At 41.6% G+C, this 11865-nt stretch overlaps 1 long non-coding RNA gene across 1 annotated transcript in view; it reads right to left on the minus strand.

The window, feature by feature from the left end:
- Positions 1-11865, minus strand: part of LOC144586576 (uncharacterized) — a 62013-nt gene that overhangs the window by 11257 nt on the left and 38891 nt on the right. The gene's annotated exons all lie outside the window — the stretch shown is intronic.

Below are 11865 nucleotides of genomic sequence, written 5' to 3' on the forward strand. Positions count from 1 at the left end.
TTATTAATAACTTTCTTTAATGCAGTAAATCAAGCACCATCAAGTTGATTCTCCCTTATGGAGGCCCCTGAGTAATATTCAATAGTGGTGTACCTGTTGCTTCTTCTAGAATTATGTGGCCTGTTCAGAGCTCCTGGGTGGCATAGTGATGTGATCAAACTCCTTTTTTCTCACTGAGCTTTTCAGCCAGCCATAATGCAATCACTAACTCCTAAGTATTTGAATATCCTCTTACACTGAGCTGCTCATCGTGACTGGGAGTATAACCAGAATCCTAAAAGTGGTAAAAGATTGTTTCTACCAGGTAGACTGGACTCTACTTTTAAAAGGTTACATTCCCATCTTACCTCCTAAAATGTATCCACAGTTTTTCTGATTAAAAAACACAAATCACCATGTTTCTCTTTACCTCTACTCACCTCATAAGGAATTTTTGTTTAAGGATGGACTAGAGATAGCCCTGGGTAGCAGCTGGATTTTATATTTAGAAACAATCCCTTTCATTTACTTCTTTTTCTCAGCAATTCTAGATGACACGTATGCTGCATATAAGTTGAATAAGCCGGGGGCCAATATACAGTCTCTAGTTCCTCTGCCCCTTCGAAATCCAGCTTGTACCTCTGGGAGTTCTCGGTCCACATACTGCTGAAGCCTACCTTGTAGGATCTTGAGCATAAATTTGCTAGCATGTGAAATGAGTGCAATTGTATGGAGCATTCTTTGGCACTGCCCTTCTTTGGGATTGGGATGTAAATTGATCTTTTCCAATCCTCTGGCCACTGCTGAGTTTTCCAAACTTGCTGGCATATTGAATGTAGCACCTTAACAGTGTCATCTTTTAAGATTTTAAATAGTCTGACTGGAATGCCATCACCTCCCCTGGTCTTGTTGTTAGCCATGTTTTCTAAGGCCCACTTGACTTCACTCTCCAGGATGTCTGGCTCAAGGTCAGCAACCACACGATCTGAGTTGTCCGGGACATCCAGATCTTTCTGGTATAATTCCTCTGTGGATTCTTGCCACCTCTTCTTAATGTCCTCTGCTTCTGTTAGGTCCCTCACATATTTGTCCTTTGTTATGTCCATCTTTGCACAAAATCTTCTTTTAACATCTCCAGTTTTCTTCAACAGGTCTCTGGTTTTTCCCTTTCTATTATTTTCCTGTATTTCTTTGCACTGTTCGTTCAAGAAAGCCCTCTAGGCTCTCCTTGCTATTCTTTGGAAGTCTGCATTCCATTTTCTATAACTTTCTCTATCTCCCTTGCATTTTGTTTCCCTTCTCTTCTCTGCTATTTCTAAGGCCTCCTTGGACAGCCACTATGCTTTCTTGCATTTCCTTTTCTTTGGGATGGTTTTTGTTGCTGCCTTCTATACAGTGTTACGGGCCTCCATCCATAGTTCTTCAGGTACTCTGTCCACCAAATTGGGTTCCTTAAATCTGTTCTTCACTTCCACTGTGTATTCATAAGGGATTTGGTTTAGATTATACCCGACTAGCCTAGTGGTTTTTCCTACTTTCTTCAGTTTCAGCTTGAGTTTTGCTATAAGAAGCTGATGATCACAGCCACAATCAGTTCCAGGTCTTGTTTTTGCTGACTGTATAGAGATTCTCCATCTTTCGCTGCAGAGAAGATAATCAATCTGATTTCGGTGTTGCCCATCTGGTGATGCCCATATGTAGAGTTGCCTCTTGTGTTGTTGGAAAAGAGTGTGATGACCAGCTTGTTCTCTTGACAAAACTCTATTAGCCTTTGCCTTGCTTCGTTCTGAACTCCAATACCAAGCTTACCTGTTGTTCCCTTTATCTCTTGACTCCCTACTTTAGCATTCCAGTTCCCTGTAATGAGAAGAATGCCTTTCTTTGGTGTCAATTCCAGAAGGTGTTGTAAATCTTCATAGAATTCATCAATTTCAGCCTCTTCAGCATCAGTGGTTGGTGCATAAACTTGGATTACTGTGATGTTGAAAGGTCTGCCTTGGATTCATATTGACATCATTCTATCATTTTTGAGATTGTATCCCAGTACAGCTTTTCCCACTCTTTTGTTGACTATGAGGACTACTCCATTTCTTCTATGGGATTCTTGCCCACAATAGTAGATATGATAATCATCTGAAGGTTCATAGATCTTACATTCCAGGTTCCTATGCAGTATTTTTTCTTTCCAGCATCAGATTTTCCTTTCACTTCAAGGCACATCTGCAGCTGAGCGTCCTTTCGGCTTTGGCCCAACCACTTCATTAGCTCTGGAGCGACTTGTACTTGTCCTCCGCTCTTCCTCAGTAGCATGTTGGACACCTTCCGACCATGTTTCGGTCCATGGGTTTCTTGGCAAAGGTAGTGGAGTGGCTTGCCAATTACTGCTCCAGGTGGATCACGTTTAGTCAGAACTCTCCACTCTGACCTGTCCATCTTGGGTGTCCCTGGACAGCATAGCTCATAGCTTCTCTGAATTACTCAAGCCCCTTCGTCATGACAAGGCAGCAATCCATGAAGGGGTTGTAGGCTTTAGCGGTGTGCAAATATCATCCACTTAGATTCATTCCAAATTACTTGTCATACAAATCACCACTGATTTGCTTTTAGCTTATTTGTAGCCTGCTTGCTTTAATTTTATTTTAATACTCTAAAGTATTTGTAGATACAGTGGGCCCTCGACTTATGAAGGTCCCTACTTATGGAAGTTTCGAGATATGAAAAGCTCCGGCCGCAAGTCACATTAAAATTTTGAACTACGAAAGGCAGGGGGAAAGGGCAGGAAATTCAAAGTAGCCCCTGCTGCCCTCTTGTCTCCTGTCCCTGGTGCCTTCTGCCTCCTGTGGACAGGAGGCAAGAGGGCAGCGGGGGCTGCTTTGAATTTCCCGCCCTTTCCCCTTTTTTGCGCCTGCTGCCGGCTTGGCAAGCAGAAAGCTGTTCCGCGCCTGCTGCCGGCTTTTGGGGCTTAGAAAGCTACACCCACTGCCCTCTTGTCCACAGGAGGCAGAGGGCAGTGGGGACAGGAGACAAGAGGGCAGTGGGTGCAGCTTTTTAAGCCCCAAAAGCCGAAAGCAGGTGCGGAGTGGCTTTTGAGAGGAGTGGCTTTCAGGCAGAGTAGCTTTTGTCTTCCCGGGCTTCCAAAGCTGCACCCACTGCCCTCTGCCTCCTGTCCCCAAACCACAGGAGGCAGATGGCAGCGGGGACAGAAGGCAGAGGGCAATGGGTGCAGCCTTGGAAGCCTGGGATTTTTTTCCTTTGGCTCAAACGGATTAAATGATTTTCCATGGATTCCTATGGGAAATGGACCCTCAACCTACAGAATTTTCAACCTGCAGCCACCGTTCCAATACGGATTAATTCAGTAAGTCGAGGGTCCACTGTATTTATCCAAATAAGAGAAAAAATATTAAAATGAAGAAAATGGGGATGAGGGGTTTAAATCTAGTGTCATTAGCTACTACTTAACCTCCAGTATACACACGAAACTGTCACTAGTCTCCTTCCTTCCTTCCTTCCTTCCTTCCTTCCTTCCTTCCTTCCTTCCTTCCTTCCTTCCTTCCTTCCTTCCTTCCTTCCTTCCTTCCTTCCTTCCTTCCTTCCTTCCTTCACCAGGAACTGTGTAATTTAAATAGCTGTTTGGTCGTATTCTTAATGCAAGTGTAATAAGTATTTAAATCCATTATAAAGGCACACACTTCACACATACAGGCACCCAATCAACTCAGTACTTGCTATCTGGTGAAAATGAAATGATGCAAATCTCTCTGTGTTCTGTTCATCATAAAATGACTGCTGAATGGACAAAGGAATTCCCTCCCCACCACAACCCCCCCTTTTTTTCCCATAGAACAAAAATGGGACAAAATTTGTGCCTCTTGCTATTTGCCATTGACAGGAGTAGACTCTTGTTCCAGCTGATGAATTATATTGGGACATAAAAGGTCTTTGTTGTTGAGGTCTGATAAACAATACAGCGATGCCTTGCAAGACGAAAATAATTTGTTCCATGAGTCATTTCGTATTGCAAAAATTTCATCATGTGTAGCGCAGTTTCCCATAGGAATGCATTGAAACTGAATTAATGCGTTCCTATTTGTCTTGCAAAGCATGGCCATAAAAATATTTTTCTTGCAAGTCACCAAAAAAGTTTGCAAAATGCTTTCGTCTTGTGAGTTTTTCTTTGTGCGAGGCATTCGTCTTGCGAGACACCACTGTATTAAGAACGAGAAATTATGCACTCTGATTGTCAGTAGGTTGGCTCCATTCAGGGGGCAATCTATAATTCTCAGAGGGATCATGAGATAAAAGACTTGCACATTGAACCCTAATCCAAACCTCAACCCTAACTTTGCTGCAAAGTATAAATACACTGGAATCTGAAAAAATATATCACATCTTACCACTGCAAGCCTTTTCTCTCTTTTAACTTGGTGAATAAGGGTTGAAGATCAATGCACTATACTACAAGCATGAACAGACAAATGATTTGTTGCAGTCTGACTTTTGCCATAGTCTGGGTTCTGTACTGTACTCACTGTCAATATGAGGAACAACTAGAAGCAAGAGGAATGGGGAACAGAATGGCCAAGCTGAATTTCTGCTTCAAGCTGACTTTTTGGATAGACTATTCTCTCTCTCTCTCTCTCTCTCCCTCCTTCCCTCCCCCCTCTTAGGGAACCACATCTAAACATCTTAAAAGCTACACTTCAAAAATGTTCTACAATTGGAAATGTTGCAAATAAACGAGCACACTAGCGGCCAGTTTCCAAAGAGGTAATTTTGACGCATCGAAGGTTGTACAAACCCTGTGGAACCACCATTCATTCTCATGCAGAACATGGATGGTTCCGTGCCAATTGGTTTGGGTGTAAAATAAGGCAAACTTGTCATATCACCTACTCCAATAATGCTTTGAATATTCAAAATAGACTTTGTGACCACAAAGAAGTACCTATATTAGTCTGTAAATTAAAAGGAAAGAATACAATTCTGGGATACTAAAAAAAACCCTCCAAAATTTGGTTGAGGGCAATCAAGCCATGGGATATTGAGAGTAGGGCTTGTGTGGCAATGAAATGGAGGATTCGATCATCTACCATCTTCTATAGTACTTTGGAGGAAGAGTTAAGGTAGGTTAAAAAGGCCTTGGTTTGCTTTTTTAAAAATTGTTACTCTCTGCTCCCATTTTGCTGCCTCTTCACAGGTGCTGAAGCCTATTCTTTTTCTTGATGGAGTGTTTCACTGACTTTCAGTTGAGGGAGCAGTTTCAGGACACTTTTTACCTCAGGCTCTTCCTGTTTTGAGCTATGAAGAGCTCTCAGCTCAGCCTTAATGAGGAGAACTTTGGAAGGGGAAAATGGAAAGACATGCAGACTCCAAGCTGCACTGTAGATCAGAGCTGTCTTAAGATATTTTGTCAACAGAAACAGAGCCCCACTCCCTACATTCATGATACATTATTCCAAAGGCCAGGCGAGTTATCCTGGCATTGAGGTAGAAAATCCCACAAGCTCTCTCTCCATCTTTCAGACAGTAAAAATATAACAAAAATATAATGGAACGGATGGAAATCTATTAGCAATCATGGACCATAACCACTGTGCAGGCAGAGCCCTCCAAAAATGTCCTAGTAATCTCTAATTTGTAGGCACCCAAGAGCTAAAAATTGAGTGCCTTTTCTTGATATTCCAAATCTGCAGCCTGAAGCAACTCTACCTAATATTAGGGCTGGCTTGGTGCTCACCCTTGTGCTTTTTAGTGAAGTTATAACCAACTTAGATCTACATAGGAATTTACTGCCATCACACCAGCTGTGCTTCCCGATAACTATGGGCCCAGTTGCTATTCTTTGGAACAAGGATGGGTTTTTAACTGGCAAAGTGCTTTGAGGACCAGAAATCACATTTCATTCAAATTTGCACAGATTGGGGGCATTCAGATACTGTTTTACTAGAAGAAGGGGTGGGAGGAAAGTTTTAAAATAAAAGTCAAAAAATTAAGTCTCCATAGTAGCCTGGCTGGTTTTAAAGGAATAGGAGAAGCCTGTCCTTTAGAGAGGCCTTTCTTGCCTTGGCAAGTCCTGGAGCTTGTACGGATTCTTTTTTAAAGAAGAATGAATATGAGTTAACACTGCTCAATTAAATCTGATTTAGAAGTGAGAGGCTGTCATCATCCACACGGTGGAGAAAATAGGAAATAAAAGAATGCAGATCAGTTTGAGGGCATGTCTGAACTTCCCAGGACGACCTTGTCATCCTACTCATCAGGCGGGAAAACCCAAGAAATGAAAGGAGGATCTTTTGTTTTCACATTCCAGGGCTGGCAATGAGTGTTTTGAGGCTTGTTTCCGAATGTGCTTGTATATTGCGGAAACTTGTTGCTGTCCTTTCTTTAAAAATTCATAACTCCCCCCTCTGCACCATTTCCCAGTGGGGAAATAAAGCTATGTCTGTTCCAGTACACCTTTTAAAACAGCATAACAGACTTCTTTAAACATTTGCATTGAAGAGTCTTTGGCTGGAACAATAGGAAAAGTTCAGAGTTCATCCTATAATCATAAGCAGATATCTTTCTCACTCCCCCCCCCCCGCCCGAGCTCTCTGGCTCCCATCTCCTCTTTCATTCTTCTTCTCTTTTCTTCCTCTCCCATCTTTAAAGAAGCCAGATTGAAACGCCCTTCCCTCCTGCTACACTCAATCTTCTTTGAGTTCAGATTTCATTATGCTTTGACTTCACCCAGAGTTAACAGGTCTAGTCAGAGCCTAAGCTCTGGTGTTTCCAAACATTTAAAGTCAGAGCTTGAGAAGCTTAGACGGTAGTGTCGCAAGCAAGGGGTGCAATGTCACTTACTCAAAGCACATGTTTGCTTGTGGAGACCTCAAAACCATGCTTCAAGGCACAACCCTTGCCAAATCACATTACACTACTAGAGCTGCTTATTTAAATTTTCCCAGTGAGGCTCATGCAGAGTGGTGGGCTAGATCTATGGGGAGAACTGAAGGAGTTTTTAGGCCTCCGGGCTTTTATATCACATTATCCCCTCCTTTTCTTTTTGTAATTAAACCAAAACAAAACAAAAAATGCAAAAGGCCCTGCTGTAATCCTGAGCTTGCTCCCTGACTCCCTTGTGTTTCTTGACAGTGCACTTTCTGGTCATCGTTTTCTGAAATTTAAGGTACAACAACATTTCACTGCAGATACTGTGGAGTCTTTTTCTACATGGCTGTGTTTTAAGGAGCAACACAGTCAGCCTCATGCTGTGTCTGTAAATCTGGAGTTTGAAATCTGAGCACAGTAGCCTTCAGAGACCGGAGCTATGCATACTAAGCTCCGAGCACTCGGTTTCTTAAGCAACGGGAATGTTCGTTGTTTTTCTTCCTTCTTCCCCCACTTTCCCCCAATGTACTGCTTAATTGCAAGTAGCCATATCGAGAATATCTGCAAGAAGTGCCCTTCTTCTTCCCTGTTTAAAACAGTTCAACATTTAAACGTGTGTGTGTGTGTGTGTGTGTGTGTGCGTGCGTGCGTGCGTGCGCGTGCACTTAAATGTAGCAGCAAAGTAACATCTTGAAAATGCATTTATGAATAAAGGTAGGGGAAGATGATGTCTGGAAAGCTGATATGGGAAAAGAAATAGGACTGAGGCTGGAGATTGAGTGGGATGCCAAGCCATTTACTTGTGTTCAAATACTACAGCTAGAGGGCAGTTCAAACAGTCCAATCAGGAAGCTTGTGTGCTGCTTGGTAGAGCAGCGGGGGCCTGCCTCGCTACTATGCATTTAGATGATTGTGAAGTGTGATGTGAGCAGCAGATGAATACCATGTGTGCATGCATGTGCCTAATTCATGCCCAGGGAATACCATGAAAAAAGGAGGGGGTATGTTTGAAGCAGATGTATGTATGTGAGGATATCTCTTTTTTAACATTTATTTATTCAGGGTGCCTTTCCCAATTCTTCCCCTCCTGAAAAAGTATGTTAGAGCAGCTGAAAAGATTAATAAAATGAGAGATTGGAAAAATTGCTTTCTTGAACAGTGGCTATGAAATTTAAGCCTGTTTTCATGCATGCACCTTCACCCCCTGACTTCTCTGCACTTGATTGAGGGAAGGTTCCCCTCTCCCCCCCCCAAAAAAAAACATTTAGAGTGAAGTGCCCACCCCAGTCCAGGCTCCTCTTGGATTCCAGTTACCCTTTTAACCCAAATTAGAAGTGTTCTCATTAATTAATCTCTAGGCATTAATACAGGCCACAACAGGACCCTTGCTTATGACAACTGGTGCCAGGTTTCAAACACTCCATATCTGATAACAGCAGAATAGTGGTAAAACAGTTCTTGGGTTGGACCACTTCATAGGGAATTACTTTTAAAAAGCGATTCATTTCCATTACTAATTGTATTTTAAATACAAGCTGATGCTTTAACTCCTCATAATGTTTAACAAATAACTTGTTACATGACATGTGGCTTTTTAGTTACAGTTCCTTTTTAAAAGCTGTTAGGATTGATAAAAATGGCAGAGAACATGACTAACTACTTTTAAAATATCTTTTTTAAATGATTTTAGATCAGTGGTTCCCAGCCGTGGATCCCCAGATGTCCTTGGGCTAAAACTCCCAGAAACCTTCACCATTAGCTGTGCTGGCCAGGATTTCTGGGAGTTGTAGTCCAAGAACATCGGGGACCCAAGATTGGGAACCACTATCCTAGAGGGAATAAGGTATTGTTCACACATGAATAAAATTTTGAAATTTTAAAATGTAACATTGTTATGTCCTCTTGACCAAACCTGTTCCTCATAGATACATTGCTCGTAGCCTATGTCCAAATTCTGACTGAATACAATGTTCAGTTGAAATTGTCTTGCATGGAAGAAAAAACAGATGTCAGGGGAGGAAAGTCCATCATGAGTGACCATTCAGACATGTAGCTTTTATGTCCTCCAAGTTATTCAAGGTGTTGTCTTCTTCAGCTGCCTCTACATAATCATGCAAGAAAGATGGAAATCCTGCTTCTGTGAACACTGGTGCCAATAAAATCGACTCACACAACACCCATGAAAAACGGTGAGGAGCAAAGCTGAGTGAAGGTTAATGCATTTTAATGCATTTTAGTTGATATTTGTGGAAAATATTTTCTGCAGCTTTCATGCATTTTTCACTCACTGTTACGAAATATATAAACAAATACTGTGGGAGAGCAAGGTCACCTTGTTCCCAACTGTGAAACACGGAGGCACTCAAATAGTCCAACCTATGGCATTAAAGTCAATGCCAAAACAAGGCAAAAGGTTGTCTTTTCTATGTCAACAGCTGTAGGTATTCTATTGAAATCTTTCTAAGGGGATAGTTACCCAATAAATGTGCACAAAAACTTGTGACAAATTGGTCAAGTAAAGAATCGGAAGCAAGAATCAGAATTACACATTGTTTCAAGGAATTTCAAGAGATCTCAGTTATTTTGGCTGAAATTGTAGATCCTGTTACAAGAGTGGGGATTCCTCTGAACTGAATAGGGATTTTCTTCTGGATAGACCTAAAAACACTGCATTGTTCGATTCCTACATATTAATCATCCCAATTTAAAAGTGATTCTCAAGATGTTGCAACAACGACTTTTGCTGTCTATGGATGAAGACAAGCCTAATGTTCAAGATGGATCCTGAAAAGTGGGAGGCACTAAAGATCATACTGCAGACACACGTTGTTTACTAGAACATGCTGAATAATTTTAGAAGAAAACCACTCTGTGCTATATAGGCTTTAGCAAGTCCATGCCTCATGGATCAGGCTTTACTATAGTTTACACACTTCATTTCCTAATGTGCAACTTGTACTCCAGACAAGAAGGTACTGTCTGGCAGAATAAGAGAAACAAAACAGTTTTCCATAGGCAAAGATGTCAGACCAGGGTGTATATTATCTCCCTGTCTGTTCAATCTGTATGTGGAACACATTGTACAGAAATCTGGGTTAAATTCAGATGATGGAGGAGTGAAGGTTGTTGGAAGAAACACAAATAACTTTATATATTCCAATGACACCATATTACTGGCAGAAAGCAGAATTGAGACACCTCCTACTGAATGTCAATGAAGAAAGTGCAAAGACAGGACTGCAGTTCAAAATTAGGACAAAATAATGTTGACAGAAAAAAATACATAACTTTGATGTTATGTGTCAGTGTATACTAAGGCCAACATCATCCACACTACTGATTAATATGTATGTATGTGAAAGCTGGACAGTGAAGAAAGCTGACTTAAAGAAATAAATTCTTTTGAAATATGATGCTGGAGGAGAGCTTTATAGATGCCCTGGACTACCAGAAAGGCAAATAAATGGGTTTTGGATCAAATCAACCCTGAACCTCCTCTAGAAACAAAAAATGATGAAACTAAGGCTGCCATATTTTGGGCATATCATGAGAGGAAAAGACTCACTGGAAAAGACAACAACGCTTGGAAAACTTGAAGGTAGCAGGAAAATAGGAAGACCAAGTACAAGGAAGGCACAGCCCTGAATTTGCAAGAGTTGAGCAGGGTTCCTAACAATAGGACATTTTAGAGGCTATTCATTCATAGTTCACCATAAGATGGAGGTGATATAACACTGCACAACAACAACTTTGAAATTAGCACTTACACCTTTTTCTAAATGGTGCCTGAAAAACATACAAGCTAACTCTCTGTACAAAATAACCTATAGGCCTTTAATGTGAGGCTGTAGTTCCCAGACAAAGATACTGCTGGCACCTGTGTTCAGTCAAGGACTACCCAATCAAGCTCAGTGAAACCAACAGGATTTTCCTATGCAAGCAACCAAATGGGAGCCATTCGAGTAAATAGATTGACAGACCTATCTATTGTACTCTAGTTGTTTTTGCCTGTTTTTAGAGGCATTTCATTCCACTTCCATGTTTAAAAATCAAAGTAAAAGCAAAGCGTGCTGCTTGTATACTGCCCCACAGTGTTTAAAGCATTCTCTGGGCAGTTTACAACAGAATTATGCCACACACACCCCAGCAAGCTGTATATTTTACCATCCTTAAAAGGCTGGAGGGCTGGGTTAATCGAACTCAGGTTGTGAGTTGAGTCTTAACTGCAATACTGCAGCTTAACCACTACACCAGGGGTCTCCAAACTGTGGCCCGCAGGTCACATCTGGCCCACCTTGCATTTTTATCTGGCTGTTTATATGCGTGTGTGTGTAGTGGGCATGCATGCGGGAAAGCAGGAGGGCGGGTGGGAGGGCGGCATACACATGCACATATCCACGCACGTCTTCCTTCGGCCCTCAAAAATCTGGAACATATATCTTGTGGCCCTCACTCTAAAAAGTTTGGAGACCCCTGCACTACACTATGAAGTTTGTTAAACACAGCAGCTAGAGGCATGTTTAGAAAGAAGACATACATAAGAGTCAAGCATGGAATGATTTTCTCCTTCAGCAGGCTGCTATGTACGTCATGACTGGTGTAAGACTGGGCATCCCATATAGAGCTTGTGAGACAGCCTCTGCACCATGAGGAGATTGCTTACACAATTGCTCTTCCAGTCTTCATTCCTGCAACACGATCCTGGACCATATTTAATTAACCTTATTCATAGTTCCATGCCTATTTTTGAAGGTCTATACTGCCAAGAACAGTATCACAATTTATACAGAGTCTAAACCTAATGAATAATCAAGTTCAGGTTAGCACATCAGCCTAAGAATTGTAGATCATGTGATTTCATAAAGGAATTTGAATATGGAGTGTTTCTCAAGCATTCCTAGCATGACATGACCATCTGCAGATCCCATTCGTTTTGGCAAACCTCACGCAGAAGAACCTCCTTGGTTGATTGTGTTAACTATAGCATAGTATAAAGGGGGAAATTCAGCTTAC

The sequence above is a fragment of the Pogona vitticeps genome, chromosome 2 (assembly GCF_051106095.1).
Source record: "Pogona vitticeps strain Pit_001003342236 chromosome 2, PviZW2.1, whole genome shotgun sequence".
NCBI classification, from domain to species: Eukaryota; Metazoa; Chordata; class Lepidosauria; order Squamata; family Agamidae; genus Pogona; species Pogona vitticeps.